The 14,136-nt window shown below is 37.8% G+C and overlaps 1 long non-coding RNA gene across 3 annotated transcripts in view; it reads left to right on the top strand.

Moving 5' to 3' along the window:
- The first annotated feature begins 869 nt into the window (after positions 1–869).
- LOC147371719 (uncharacterized) overlaps positions 870–14,136 on the top strand; it is a 46,525-nt gene continuing 33,258 nt past the window's right edge. For 2 of the 3 annotated variants that reach the window (XR_015163712.1, XR_015163711.1), the window contains exons 1-2: positions 889–1,049; positions 1,694–1,797. This is a non-coding gene — a long non-coding RNA (uncharacterized LOC147371719). Of the gene's footprint in view, positions 1,050–1,693; positions 1,798–14,136 lie in introns of all 3 variants that reach the window. The other variant, XR_015163710.1, reaches the window with a different exon arrangement.

The following is a 14,136-nucleotide window of genomic DNA, read 5'->3' as shown; positions in this document are numbered from 1 at the left end:
ACTTCCAGCTGAGTCTCCATCTGGAGCGCGGAACCCACCACGCTTACTAATTATGCCTGGGCTTCTAAGACCCACTCGAGAAGGTGTCTAGGGTGAGGCATCTTCCGCTATTTGAGAGGGCGCCTGCGGCCTATGTAAGTGGTGCAAACTTCTTGTCTTGAAGTTTTATTGGTCTCCCGCGTAAACCAAGCTACTCAGCCTCGTTTCTCCACTGAATTTTCCTACTGAGCTATCCTCATTCTATTATTCTTTATATCTCTAATTAGCATATAAATAGTCGCCTAGGCCATCTCTCCTTCGAATACCCTGGATCAGCTGGGGCTGGTCCCCAGCACCAAACCACCCCCTCCCCCAACCCCAGTCTTGGAAAACCTGTCTTCCACAAAAAGAACCCCTGGTGCCAAAAAGGTCAGGGACTACTGCTATAGATGGAAAGAATATCAAAAGTCAGGAAAGAAAAGGCTATTTTCGTTAGTTATTCAGAAACTTCTAAGAGTTGAAATGTTTTCTCCTGGCTCAGCCCAGCCATTCATTCTGGCTTAATGCCTTGGTTCCTTTGCTCTGCTCTGCCTAGTCCGTTGATAAGCAATTCTTTTCTCACCTCAGCGCTCCACTTGGCCAGCTAGTTCCTCTACCTAGCCTCACAGAAAGTAACCTTTGTTCTTTGTTTCTTTTGCTCTTTGGCCTTTCACATTTAACTATTCGTCTGTTTTTTGCTCCTGCTATCCCTCGCTGCATGTGCTCTTCGCCAGCAGTTACCAAATTTCTTTATAACTCTAGCACTGAGCTCTGAAGAGCCTCCTCCTTCTGGAACACAGCAGGGGCGGGGCCGGAGAAAGCTGCTCTCATTGGCTGACGTTTGCTGAACTCCCCAATGCGCAAGGCCTCCTGGGAGGAGAAGCGCCATCCTAAAACTGAGCTTCACTGCCATTAGGGCGTGGTTTCCCCTTTCCTTAAGGCATGTGGGTTACCTTCCTCTGTGGGCGGAGTGACTCTGGGAGGCCCTGTCCTCTCTCCAAAGGCCATTCCTTGGGAACCATCGTTTTCAGGTAGACACCTCTGAACTCCTGAGGGTCGCTCAACTTCCGTGGTGGGTTTTCTGCCTGCTTCACTCACAGGTCTTCCCGTTGTGACCTCTCACCTTTGGAGGTGGGAAAAATTAAGAATTTTTAAAAATAGTTTTTAGAAGAAGCAGTAATGGAGGTTTTCTGAAGACACACTTTCTCCAGGAATGGAAGAAGCATGTGGAGATAGATTGTGTATTCAGTGCAGGTAACGTGAACAGAAGGAAGGTAGAACAAGCAGAAGTATTACCTACTCCATTTTCTCTGAAAAATTTCCCTTTCATTTTATGTATTGAAAGTCCCTACTTTTTATGATTGCTGGAAGAGCAGTCCTCCTTGGTGTCTTAATTTATGTAGGCATTCTTTCCCTACCCTTAATTTTCTCTTTCTAAAAAATACCTGCCCTAATTTCTTCAGAGTAGATGCTTTAATTTTTAAGGCTTCTATGTAATACTTTCTTTCTTGATTGCACTTTTTGTATTTTCCACGTTCTTAACAATGCATCAATATCAATGAATCAGAAAAATACGATACAAATATTTGTTTGAAAAGAAAAATAACTGTTGGAAGTTCAGAGGCTGCAGATAGGGCAGAATTAATTTATCTAACATATTGTTTTAACTTTTCAGGACTCAGGGTGCCTTCATCAACTTTACTGACTACAGGCGCAAAGAGACTTGGTACCTGTATCTTAAGGATCTTAAAGCAACTGAATCCTGGCAAAAAGACCCAGGTGAAGAGCATATGAAGAATAAAAGCCACTAGTAGATTAGGAAAAAGGAGCAGCTGTATCTGAAAGTTTGTGAAGCACTGAAAGAATCTCAGGAGACTAGGCGTATTATTACCCATAGTCTGGTCCTTTTCTTCTGTAAAGTCGTATTTTAGGATTCCTGATATATGAGATGACCAAGATTTAACCCTTTTCTGGGTAATTAAGGCTTTTGGATACTAATCCTGAAACTACTTTTTTTTTTTTTGCTAATGTTCAGACATACTTTATTCTCTCCTAAAGTTTGATAGATGCCCTAGAAGGTTTTTCCCTATTGATTTTAAAAATAGTTAAAAATTAGTTTAAATGTAACTTTAATTTATTCTTTTGGTGGTTGAAGGAGGAAGCATATAAGAAAGGGGGACAGGAACTATGAAGGGGAATGTTTCCCAAGTATCCAATAAGGGAAACTCGAAATGAGTGGCAAAGAAAGAATGTGTCTGTTTTCCTGAAATCTTTGAAAGGTGGAATCTGATAGACCAACAGGAATCCAATGTAGGAGGAAGAACTTGCCAAATATTTTAGCATGTGAAAACTCTGGGTTGATTTTAAGTTGGAGTTATCCCTTGAGGTGTTGGTACATCACATTTGTTGTTTTAGAAAAGCAGTTGTTGAGGAACAAAACTACTTCTGGTGGCGATGAGGATCGGGGTTGAAATATGTGGGCTTTGTTTCCGGCACTTGCTGTCGTTTTGTGTCTGTTAATGCTAGATAAATGCTTCTCTAGTACATAATGTGAATCGTAGAATGCTATGTTTTTAATAGTACAGTTTCTGAATCAATTTAAGTGCTTTGGGAAGTTAGTGCTTTAACCTGTTAAGTCTGCAGCCGTCTTGTAGTTGTAGTATTGGTACATAATCAAGGGTGCTAGCCTAGGTCCACAGATGCATGTATGTATTTCTTTTAGTATTGTTTTAGTACTTGTAGAGAAAGTTGCACCCACTTTTGGCATAATTTTGTATATGAGTATCAAAGGGGACTTTTGGTATAATATTTAGCTGTAAAAATAATCTCAGAACTCTCATATATATTAATATATAGAGTTTGTCCCCAAGAGGCAGGGGGTGGCAGGAGGAAGGACTCTGCATGAGCTTCCAAGCTTCCAGCACATGCCTCATTGTCCCAGACAATTTCACTTACAAGAAATATAAGCTCAAAAATAAAGTTAAGAATTTTAAGATAGCAACCTGGTATTGAACTTCAAGCCTGGAGCCCTGTGTGACTGTACTAGTCACATACCCAAAAAGTTGCTAATTACATTAAAGAAATTTTCTCCAGTGTAAAAGATGAGGCATATACTTTACTTATGTATTTCTGTTGTGTCATTTATCTTGTGCAAAATAGAAGGCTCGATGACACTGATGACATTCAAGGTGTTTCTCCCTGGTGTGATTGCTCATCCATTACGTAAGGGCAGAGAAATTGCCTCCGACTCATTAGTAACATTCATGAGATTTCTGTCCAGTATGAATTCTCTTAGATTGTCTAAGGGATGAAAGATCAATAAGTGCTTTCCAACACTAGTTGCATACATAAGAATTCTCCCCACTGAGTATGCTGTTATGCACAGTAAGTAAACAAAGAACATCAGTGGAAGGATTTTCTGTACTGAGTACATTCATAGGGCTTTTCTCTGATGTGGTTTGTCATGTTTACTAAGGGATGAAGTAACACTAAAAGATTTCCCACAGTCTCAGAGTTCCATTTTGTATTCTGTTGTACACACTAAGGGAAAAGCTACTACAAAGAATTTTTCATATTGATTGCAAGTATAGGGTTTTCTTCAGTGTGAGTTCTCATGTGTACATTAAATGCAAGTGCTTCCTAAAGATTTTTCCACAGTCTTGGCCTTCAAAGAGTTTCTCATCGGTCTTATGTGTGCAGTGCAGGTAGAATTTACACTGATGCCTTTCCATATCAATTACATTTATAGAGATTGTCTCCAGTATGAATTCTCTTGTGCCATCCAGAGACAGATCTGCTGCTAAAGACTTGAAAACACTACTTATGTTCATAGTGTTCTATGCTAGTGTGAATTCTCACATGTATCTGAAGGGATGAGTGAGAATCAAAGGCCTTCCCATAGTTCTTACACTCTTAGGGTTTCTCCTCATTATGTATTTCTATATGCATAGGAGTAGTCCTGAAATATTTTCCACATTAATTACATTCACAGCATTTCTCACCAGTAGCAATTTTCTTGTGTTGAGTAAAGTTAGATCTTGTACTGATTATGCATGTGTGTGCTAAGTTACTTCAGTTTTGTCTGACTCTGTGTGATCCTATGGACTGTACTGATTACATTCAGAGTTCTTCTCTAAGATGACTTCCCTCCATCTTCACACAAGTAGGTGACTTTTATCTGAAAAAATCTTGCCTAAGATTTGACCCTTTAATTTTAAGTAAAATCTACAAATCTGGACATGCTGCCTAGGTGGCTCAGTGGTAAGGAATCCACCTGCCAATGAAGCAGATGAGGTTTGACCTCTAGGTTGGGAAGATCCCCTGGAGAAGGAAATGGCAATCCAATCTAGTATTCTTGCCTGTAAAATCCCATAGACAGAGGAACCTGGCGGGCTATAGTCCATAGGGTTGCAAAAGAGTCAGACATGACTTAGCATCTAAACAGCAACAAGTCTGGACAGGTGTTTGGAGATTTTCACCCTTCTCTGTAATCATCTCATCCTTTTTCTCCAACCAGGAGATAAAACTGGGTTCCTTGATAATGATGCCCACGTGATGCTATTTCTGTAGTTCTCCTGCATCTTATTCTGTGTTTTTTGCTGAGAAGGGTCTAGCAAAGCCTACTTCATCTGGATGAATTCCACAGTTGTATCTTTTTTTTTTAACTTTTCATTTTATATTGGAGTATAGCTGATTAACAATGTTGTGATAGTTTCAGGTGCACAGCAGTAGTGACTCAGCCGTGCATAAACATGTATCTGTTCTCTCCCAAACTCCCCTACCATCGGGGCTACCACATAAAATTGAGCAGAGTTCCCTATACTATTCAGTAGGACCTTGTGGATTATCTGTTTTAAGTATAGCAGTGTGTACATGTCAGTCTCAAACTCCCTAACTATCTCTGTCCCCCATGTTGTAAACAGTGCCACAGTCATATCTTTGAAACTCATCCAAGTCCTTGACCAGTTTGTTAGCAGCCCAGCAACCAACCATCCTTTCCTGTATTTCCCCTCTGGTGCCAGAGGGGTCCTGAGCAGGCCAAGAATGAGTCAAGGACAGATAACTGCCATCCTGTGAATCTAACTGCAAATTTTCTTGAAATACAGAGCAGCAGGGACTTTAGAACACTCCTCTCAGTTCTCACAGTCCATTTGGGGCAGGGATCTTTGATACTTTAGACATCTTCCCACTGGACTGTGACTTTTCAGATGAAGGTTATTGGGCCCTTTATCTCCTCCAGCTGCTTGTCCTGAAACATTCCAGAGCCTGCCCTTTCCCTTTCTTTGGGATTTTCTCCTTGCTCAGGGACTGCCTTGAGACCTTGGGCCTGTGTGTAGTATGCATGCTCAGTCATGTCTGACTCTTTGTGTCCATGAACTGTAGCCCTCCAGGCTCCTCTGTTCATGGAATTTTCCAGGCAAGAATACTGGAGTGGGTTGCCATTTCCTACTCCACTGGGATATGAGTAAGTAAAAAAAAAAAAAAAAAAAACCCTCAAAGGCGGGATGCTTTGTTCATCCAGAGCCTATATTATCTCTATTGAAATCCCCATTTCTCTCATTCTGATCATCAGGTACCTTCCCAAGAGCAGTAATTCTCAAACTTTTTGAACCCATAATCTCTTTACATTTTAAAAAATAATGAAGGTGTTCTAAAAAAGTTTTTGGTATGTGGTGCATGGACCCATATATAATTGTGTAGACATGTATGTGTGTATATATGTGTGTGTGTATATATATATGTCTGTATACATGTATATTAATGTAACTTTAATGGAAAATAATTTCTTAAAACAAATTGGGTGAGAACAGTGACATTGTTTCTTGTTTATATGTCTTATTTAAAAAGAAACAGCTAGATTTTTTTAAAATTTTATTTATTTTTTTACTTTACAATATTGTATTGGTTTTGCCATACATCAACATGCATCCGCCATGGGTGTACACGTGTTCCCCATCCTGAACCCCCCTCCTACCTCCCTCCCCATACCATCCCTCTGGGTCACCCCAATGCACCAGCACCAAGCTTCCTGTATCCTGCATCGAACCTGGACTGGCGATTCGTTTCTTATATGATATTATACATGTTTCATTGCCATTCTCCCAAATCTTCCCACCCTCTCCCTCTCCCACAGAGTCCAAAAGACTGTTCTATACATCTGTGTCTCTTTTGCTGTCTCGCATACAGGGTTGTCGTTACCATCTTTCTAAATTCCATATATATGCGTTAGTATACTGTATTGGTGTTTTTCTTTCTGGCTTACTTCACTCTGTATAATAGGCTCCAGTTTCATCCACCTCATTAGAACTGATTCAAATGTATTCTTTTAAATGGCTGAGTAATACTCCATTGTGTATATGTACCACAGCTTTCTTATCCATTCATCTGCTGATGGACATCTAGGTTGCTTCCATGTCCTGGTTATTATAAACAGTGCTGTGATGAACATTGGGGTACATGTGTCTCTTTCAATTCTGGTTTCCTTGGTGTGTATGCCCAGCAGTGGGATTGCTGGGTCGTATGGCAGTTCTATTTCCAGTTTTCTAAGGAATCTCCACACTGTTCTCCATAGTGGCTGTACTAGTTTGCATTCCCACCAACAGTATAAGAGGGTTCCCTTTTCTCCGCATCCTCTCCAGCATTTATTGCTTGTAGACTTTTGTATCGCAGCCATTCTGACTGGCGTGAAATGGTACCTCATTGTGGTTTTGATTTGCATTTCTCTGATAATGAGTGATGTTGAGCATCTTTTCATGTGTTTGCTAGCCATCTGTATGTCTTCTTTGGAGAAATGTCTATTTAGTTCTTTGGCCCATTTTTTGACTGGGTCGTTTATTTTTGAGCTGTAGGAGTTGCTTGTATATTTTTGAGATTAGTTGTTTGTCAGTTGCTTCATTTGCTATTATTTTCTCCCATTCTGAAGGCTGTCTTTTCACCTTGCTTATAGTTTCTTTTGTTGTGCAGAAACTTTTAATTTTAATTAGATCCCAATTGTTTATTTTTGCTTTTATTTCCAATATCCTGGGAGGTGGGTCATAGAGGATCCTGCTGTGATGTATGTCGGAGAGTGTTTTGCCTATGTTCTCCTCTAAGATTTTTATAGTTTCTGGCCGTATGTTTAGATCTTTAATCCATTTTGAGTTTATTTTTGTGTATGGTGTTAGAAAGTGGTCTAGTTTCATTCTTTTACAAGTGGTTGACCAGTTTTCCCAGCACCACTTGTTAAAGAGATTGTCTTTAATCCATTGTATATTCTTGCCTCCTTTGTCAAAGATAAGGTGTCCATAGGTGTGTGGGTTTATCTCTGGGCTTTCTATTTTGTTCCATTGATCTATATTTCTGTCTTTGTGCCAGTACCATACTGTTTTGATGACTGTGGCTTTGTAGTAGAGCCTGAAATCAGGCAGGTTGATTCCTTCAGTTCCATTCTTCTTTCTCAAGATAGCTTTGGCTATTTGAGGTTTTTTGTATTTCCATACAAATTGTGAAATTATTTGTTCTAGCTCTGTGAAAAATACTGTTGGTAGCTTGATAGGGATTGCATTGAATCTATAGATTGCTTTGGGTGGTATACTTATTTTCACTATATTGATTCTTCCAATCCATGAACATGGTATATTTCTCCATCTATTAGTGTCCTCTTTGATTTCTTTCACCAGTGTTTTATAGTTTTCTATATATAGGTCTTTAGTTTCTTTAGGTAGATATATTCCTAAGTATTTTATTCTTTTCGTTGCAATGGTGAATGGAATTGTTTTCTTAATTTCTCTTTCTATTTTCTCATTATTAGTGTATAGGAATGCAGGGGATTTCTGTGTGTTGATTTTATATTCTGCAACTTTACTATATTCATTGATTAGCTCTAGTAATTTTCTGGTGGAGTCTTTAGGGTTTTCTATGTAGAGAATCATGTCATCTGCAAACAGTGAGAGTTTTACTTCTTCCTTTTCAATTTGGATTCCTTTTATTTCTTTTTCTGTTCTGATTGCTGTGGCCAAAACTTCCAAAACTATGTTGAATAGTAGTGGTGAGAGTGGGCACCCTTTTCTTGTTCCTGACTTCAGGGGAAATGCTTTCAATTTTTCACCATTGAGGATAATGTTTGCTGTGGGTTTGTCATATATAGCTTTTATTATGTTGAGGTATGTTCCTTCTATTCCTGCTTTCTGGAGCGTTTTTATCATAAATGGATGTTGAATTTTATCGAAGGCTTTCTCTGCATCTATTGAGATAATCATATGGCTTTTATTTTTCAATTTGTTAATGTGGTGTATTACATTGATTGATTTGCGGATATTGAAGAATCCTTGCATTCCTGGGATAAAGCCCACTTGGTCATGGTGTATGATCTTTTTAATGTGTTGTTGGATTCTGATTGCTAGAATTTTATTAAGGATTTTTGCATCTATGTTCATCAGTGATATTGGCCTGTAGTTTTCCTTTTTTGTGGCATCTTTGTCAGGTTTTGGTATTAGGGTGATGGTGGCCTCATAGAATGAATTTGGAAGTTTACCTTCCTCTGCAATTTTTTGGAAGAGTTTGAGCAGGATAGGTGTTAGCTCTTCTCTAAATTTTTGGTAGAATTCAGCTGTGAAGCCGTCTGACCTGGGCTTTTATTTGCTGGAAGATTTCTGATTACAGTTTCAATTTCCGTGCTTGTGATGGGTCTGTTAAGATTTTCTATTTCTTCCTGGTTCAGTTTTGGAAAGTTGTACTTTTCTAAGAATTTGTCCATTTCTTCCACGTTGTCCATTTTATTGGCATATAATTGCTGATAGTAGTCTCTTATGATCCTTTGCATTTGTATGTTGTCTGTTGTGATCTCTCCATTTTCATTTCTAATTTTATTGATTTGATTTTTCTCCCTTTGTTTCTTGATGAGTCTGGCTAATGGTTTGTCAATTTTATTTATCCTTTCAAAGAACCAGCTTTTGGCTTTGTTGATTTTTGCTATGGTCTCCTTTGCTTCTTTTGCATTTATTTCGAGGCAGCTAGATTTTTATATCTACTTTTTAATTCAATATGTTGCCATGTTTAAAAGTACATGAAGAAAATTCAGCCTCACACAGATAATGTAGTTGGAAAAGGGAGTAGTATTTTAGTAGCCTTTTCAGACAATGGTGGATATTCTTTGATAAAACACTTAAATTCTACAGGTAGTAATTTCATAAAGGTTAGTTGCAATATGAAATCAGAAACTTTATCAGTGAACTCTGCAGGCTCTGTTAGATTGAAAACCTTTGACCTCTGTTATACTTTGAATGAATCTTTCACCCACATGTAGTATTGTAACCTTATGTTGTAACTTTGAAATGCATTGGACATTTGGAAAATATTAATATTATTAGCTCCCTGGGTTAAGCAGATCTTCCAAACACACATTTCACTATACAGTATTCCCAAATCACAATTATTAATATCACCACTGGTCTCAACAGAAAGTGTTAGGAGGATGTCAAATTTGTTTTAGCTGATACAGGTCTTACAACACTTTACTTTTTTGCTTGAAAGCCTGGATTTTATCATTGGCAGTAAATACTGTCAGTGGTTTTATTTGAAATGATAGAGATATTTTGTTCATATTTGAGAATATGCTTGCCAAATATCCATTTGCAATAATCATTGTTTTCATTTCAGTTGTTCTTTCAAGTGAAATAGTTTCCATGAAAAAGTAGTTAGTTGAGCTTGCAACTCAAACAGTTGCACAAAAGTTTTTCCTTGAGACAACCACTAAACTTCAGCACACAGCAGAAGTACTTTTTGTGTACCTCCCATTTTGCCACACAGAGTATCACTCAAGGGTTGAGATTTTTAAAACCCAGTAATTTTTATTACTTCATCAAAGATGTTTAAAATAAAACTTGCTTTCTTTTCCTTCTTTTCTCTGAGTATAGTGGGAAAGAATATAGTGTTTTCTAGTACAGTTTGGTGCCACTGCCTTGGTTCATGTTAAGAGGGCAGCAGTTTTACCCACTGTTGGTTTTTCACTGTCAAATAAATGTCAACCTAGGTAAATAATGTCTTAGAATTTATTGTGAAAAGTTTTGACCTTCTGAAATTCCCTTGAAAGTCTTGGCTTCCCCAGGGGCATTGGACTACATTTTGAGAATCATTACTCTATGGAGAATAAATAGCAAGGCCTTTCCTTTTTCTCTCTAATCTTCAGGCAGAGAAGGTAGTAAGCTTTAGTGGATTATTCAGTATCTCCTTTTTTGTGTGTGTACAGTTGCTAATCCAGTTATATCCAAACATCATATTTGATTTGCAATTCACAGAAAAGATTTTAGAAGCCATTTGAACCAATAATTAGTTATTTTAAAGTGTTCCACTATTTTCTGACCTGAATGCCATCATATGAATTTTTGTTCACCTATATGATTCATTTGGTAATTTTTTGTCTGCTTTTAAGTTTTTCCTTTATTTTTTGGCTTTAAGCAGGTTGATTGTGATGTGTCTACCTATGATTTTCTTTAAGTTTATCCATCTGAATTTTGCTGTATTTCTTGGATCTACAAATTTATACTTTTCACCAAATTTGGGAGGTTTTCTACCATTATTTCTTCAAATACACTTTTTTTCCCCCTCCTATTTCAGTCTCTGTCTCCTCTTCCTCTGGGACTTCTGTATCATGAATATTGGTTCCTTTGATATCGTTCTACAGATCTCTAAGACTGTTTCAATTCTTTTTATTCTTTTTTCCTTCTCTAGCTTGTATATAATACAGGCATACCTCAGAGATATTGCAAGTTCAGTTCCAGGCCATCACAATAAAGCAAATATTGTAATACATTGAACCAAAAGAAATTTTCTATTTCCTAGTGCATATACTGCTTTGGCCACTTGATGCAAAGAACTGACTCATTTGAAAAAACCCTGATGCTGGGAAAGATTGAGGGCAGGAGGAAAAGGGGATGACAGAGGATGAGATGGTTGGATGGCATCACCAAAGCTATGGACATGAGTTTGAGTAAACTCTGAGAGTTGGTGATGGACAGGGAAGCCTGGCGTGCTGCAGTCCATGGGATCGCAAAGAATTGGACACGACTGAGCAACTGAACTGAACTGAGTGTATATAAAATTTATGTTCACACCATACTGTGGTCTATTAAGTGTACAATAACATTATTTCTAAAAAACATTGTGCATGCCTTAATTAAAAAATACTTTTGTAGTAACATCAAAGATCACTGATCACAGATCACCATAGCTTATATAATAATTATGAAAAACTTTGAAACATTGTAAGAATTACCAAAATGACTTGCTTGACATAGGGTTTCCACAAACCTTCAATTTATAAAAGATACAGTATCTGTGAAGTGTAATAAAACTAAACAAAGTATACCTATAATGTTTATTTTCAATTTCACTCACTGTACTGTCACCTCCATAATGCTGTGAATCTCTATCGTGAATTTTAAAATTTCACTTACTGAATTTTTCTATTCTAAAACTGTTCCTTAAAAAAAGAAACTCCTGTTTCTTTTCTGAAAACTTCTGTCTTTCCATTCATTTCAACAACCTGACTTCTTGGATCATGGTTGTAACAGCTGCTTTTCAGTCATTGATAATTCTGGCACTTAGGTCATCTTGCAGTTGGCATCTGTTGTTTGCCTTTTCTTTAGGGAGTTGTTTAGGTTTTCCACTTATGTTGAGTAATTTCAGATTCTCTCTTGGACATATTGAATATTATGTTATGAGACTCTGAGTTCTGTTTAAATCTTCTGGAAAATGTCGATTTATTTATTTTTACAGCAGGCAGTTAACATGGTTATGTTTTGATATGTCTTGGCTTGTTTTCTGTGGGCTCTGGTTCCAATTTTAATTTAGTTTTCAAAGTCTTACAGTGCTATTCGGGTCTTCTCTTGTGTATCCACCTCAACAACCAGCCTGAAACCTGGGGAGAGTATGTAATGTAATGTAATGTAATGATACAGAATCATGATATAGAAGTTCCAGAGGAAGAGGAGGGAGAGACTGAAGCAGGAGGGAAAAAAAAGTGTATTTGAAGAAATAATGGTAGAAAACCTCCCAAATTTGGTGAAAAGTATACATTTGTAGATACAAGAAGCACAGCAAAATTCAGTGTAATGCAGTGTTTATTTAAAGTCTTGACTCTGCTAATTTCAGTCAGTTTCACAAATGTACAGCTAGGAGGTAAGATCAACACTCCATACTCAAGGTTCCCTTTCTCCAGCTCCTTCATTTCCTTCATCATCTGCTTACTCTCTGGCTCTCAGGTTTCCCCATTCCTGGCTAGAAAACAAGGACAGTACCTTCCCTGACTGTTGCCAGGAAAACCCCAGTTTGCTATTTTTTTTTTTTTTATAATTTTTTAGTGTACCAAATTTTAAGATTTTTATATAATAATTTGTAAGGAATTTCCTCTGTGATTCTCTCATTACTTTTTCTTTCCAACGTGAATTCTTTTGGTATTTAAAAAAAAATGTCAATTTTTATTTATTTGGCTGTGATGGGTCTTAGTTGTGGCATGTGGGATATAGTTCCCTGACCAGGGATTGAACTTGGGCCCCTTGCATTGGAAGTACAGAGTCTTACTGGACCACCAGGGAAGTCCCTCTTACTACTTTTATGCTTAGAAATTCTTTCATATAAATATTTCCCTGCTTTCATTTTCAATGTTTAATTCTTTGATCCATTTTAAATTTACTAGTGTGTGGTGAAACATGAGTATTAAAAAAAATCAATTTGTTAAATGTTACATTCTATACATTTCTCATTAAAAGTTACTCCTAACTTGTTAAAAATTAGGTCTAATGAAAAGCAGATTAAAAACTCCAGGGTCTTTGTTAAAAATATAAAATGATTTTCATCTTCATTTTAAAGATGAAATTTGTTTTTCAGGTTGAATTTAATGAATAGCCCCCTGTTGCAAAACTCCTCTGATGCTACTGTTTTAGTCTGGTCCAGTCAGGAGACAGAAACCACACAGTAACTGAAACAGGGAAAAGTTAACATAAAGAATTTTTAAGCAATTATAGGAGAATAACAAGGAAGGACAAACTTGGAATGAGGGTTCAGATCATGTCCTGCTCTGTTTGCCATCAACTGAGGCATTCTTGGGACACACAGCAGTCAGCCCAAGTGAGAGGGACCTGGCAGGAATGTAGTGGTGTGGGGTGCAATTTCTCGTTCTGCCTCAGTTACATCCAGATCCCAGGATGCCTTTCTCACCTCTCAGAGATCTGCGTCATGTCAATTTGGGCAGCTGGCTGGAGTATTGAGGAATGTGTAAGTAGTGACAAGTACAGGTCCTGGGGAGTGGTGAGGCATGGCCCCAGGCCAGGGAGGCATAGGCTATGCTGGCAGTGGAGGATGAAATAGAGGTGGGAACATTCTGTCTTGTTCTTTGAAGCTCAAAGTGCTGGTCCACTTGAGTGGTTTCCGCAAGCCATTTAAAAACAGGCAGCAGGCTGGATTTGGCCCTTCGACTGCAGTTTTCCAATAACTGCTCTAGAAATCTGATGAAGGAGAGGCCAGAGAGAACCAGAACTAGAGAGGAAAGCTGTTTCCTCCTGTGCTGTCTCTCCAGTGCCCTCTACTGACAACACTTAACATCATGTCACCTGGAAAACAAAAAATATTTAAAAGACCCTGATCCATTTTCACATATTGGTCAACAAAGGGTAAATTTGGTGCTGAAAGGCAATAAACTGGTAACTGGCATAGTTAGAATGGTAGAAATTATGGTAGGAAAAGGAGAATATAAATTGCTTGCTCAAAGCTTTGGTTGGTGAAATGATAGAAGAAAAGAGTGTTGCAATTTCTCTTCTCTAGATGGAAAAGGAAAATTTGAGATCCTTGTTGGATTTATTTGTGAACTGTGGAGTATTCTCATTCTGAACTTTTCCTTTTGTATACCATTTACCCTCTCATCTATAAATGTGAATAATATTACCTACTTTTCATTGTTGTTGAAAGAATTAGCGACAATATATAACCAATTATAATGCTTGGCTCATAGGCCTTCAGTAAATAGTAGCTCTTCTTCCCTAGATGGATCAAAGGTTGAAAAAAATCCATGGGAGAATAGTTGGGTTAAATTTTTAAAATGGGTATTATTTTCCCAGGAAATGGAGTGTTTTTTGAATTGAAAAA

This window comes from Bos grunniens, chromosome 5 (assembly GCF_055505025.1).
Source record: "Bos grunniens cultivar Pamir isolate PY7600 chromosome 5, Bosgru_T2T1.0, whole genome shotgun sequence".
Taxonomy (NCBI): Eukaryota; Metazoa; Chordata; class Mammalia; order Artiodactyla; family Bovidae; genus Bos; species Bos grunniens.
This window is presented reverse-complemented; position numbering and strand designations above follow the sequence as displayed.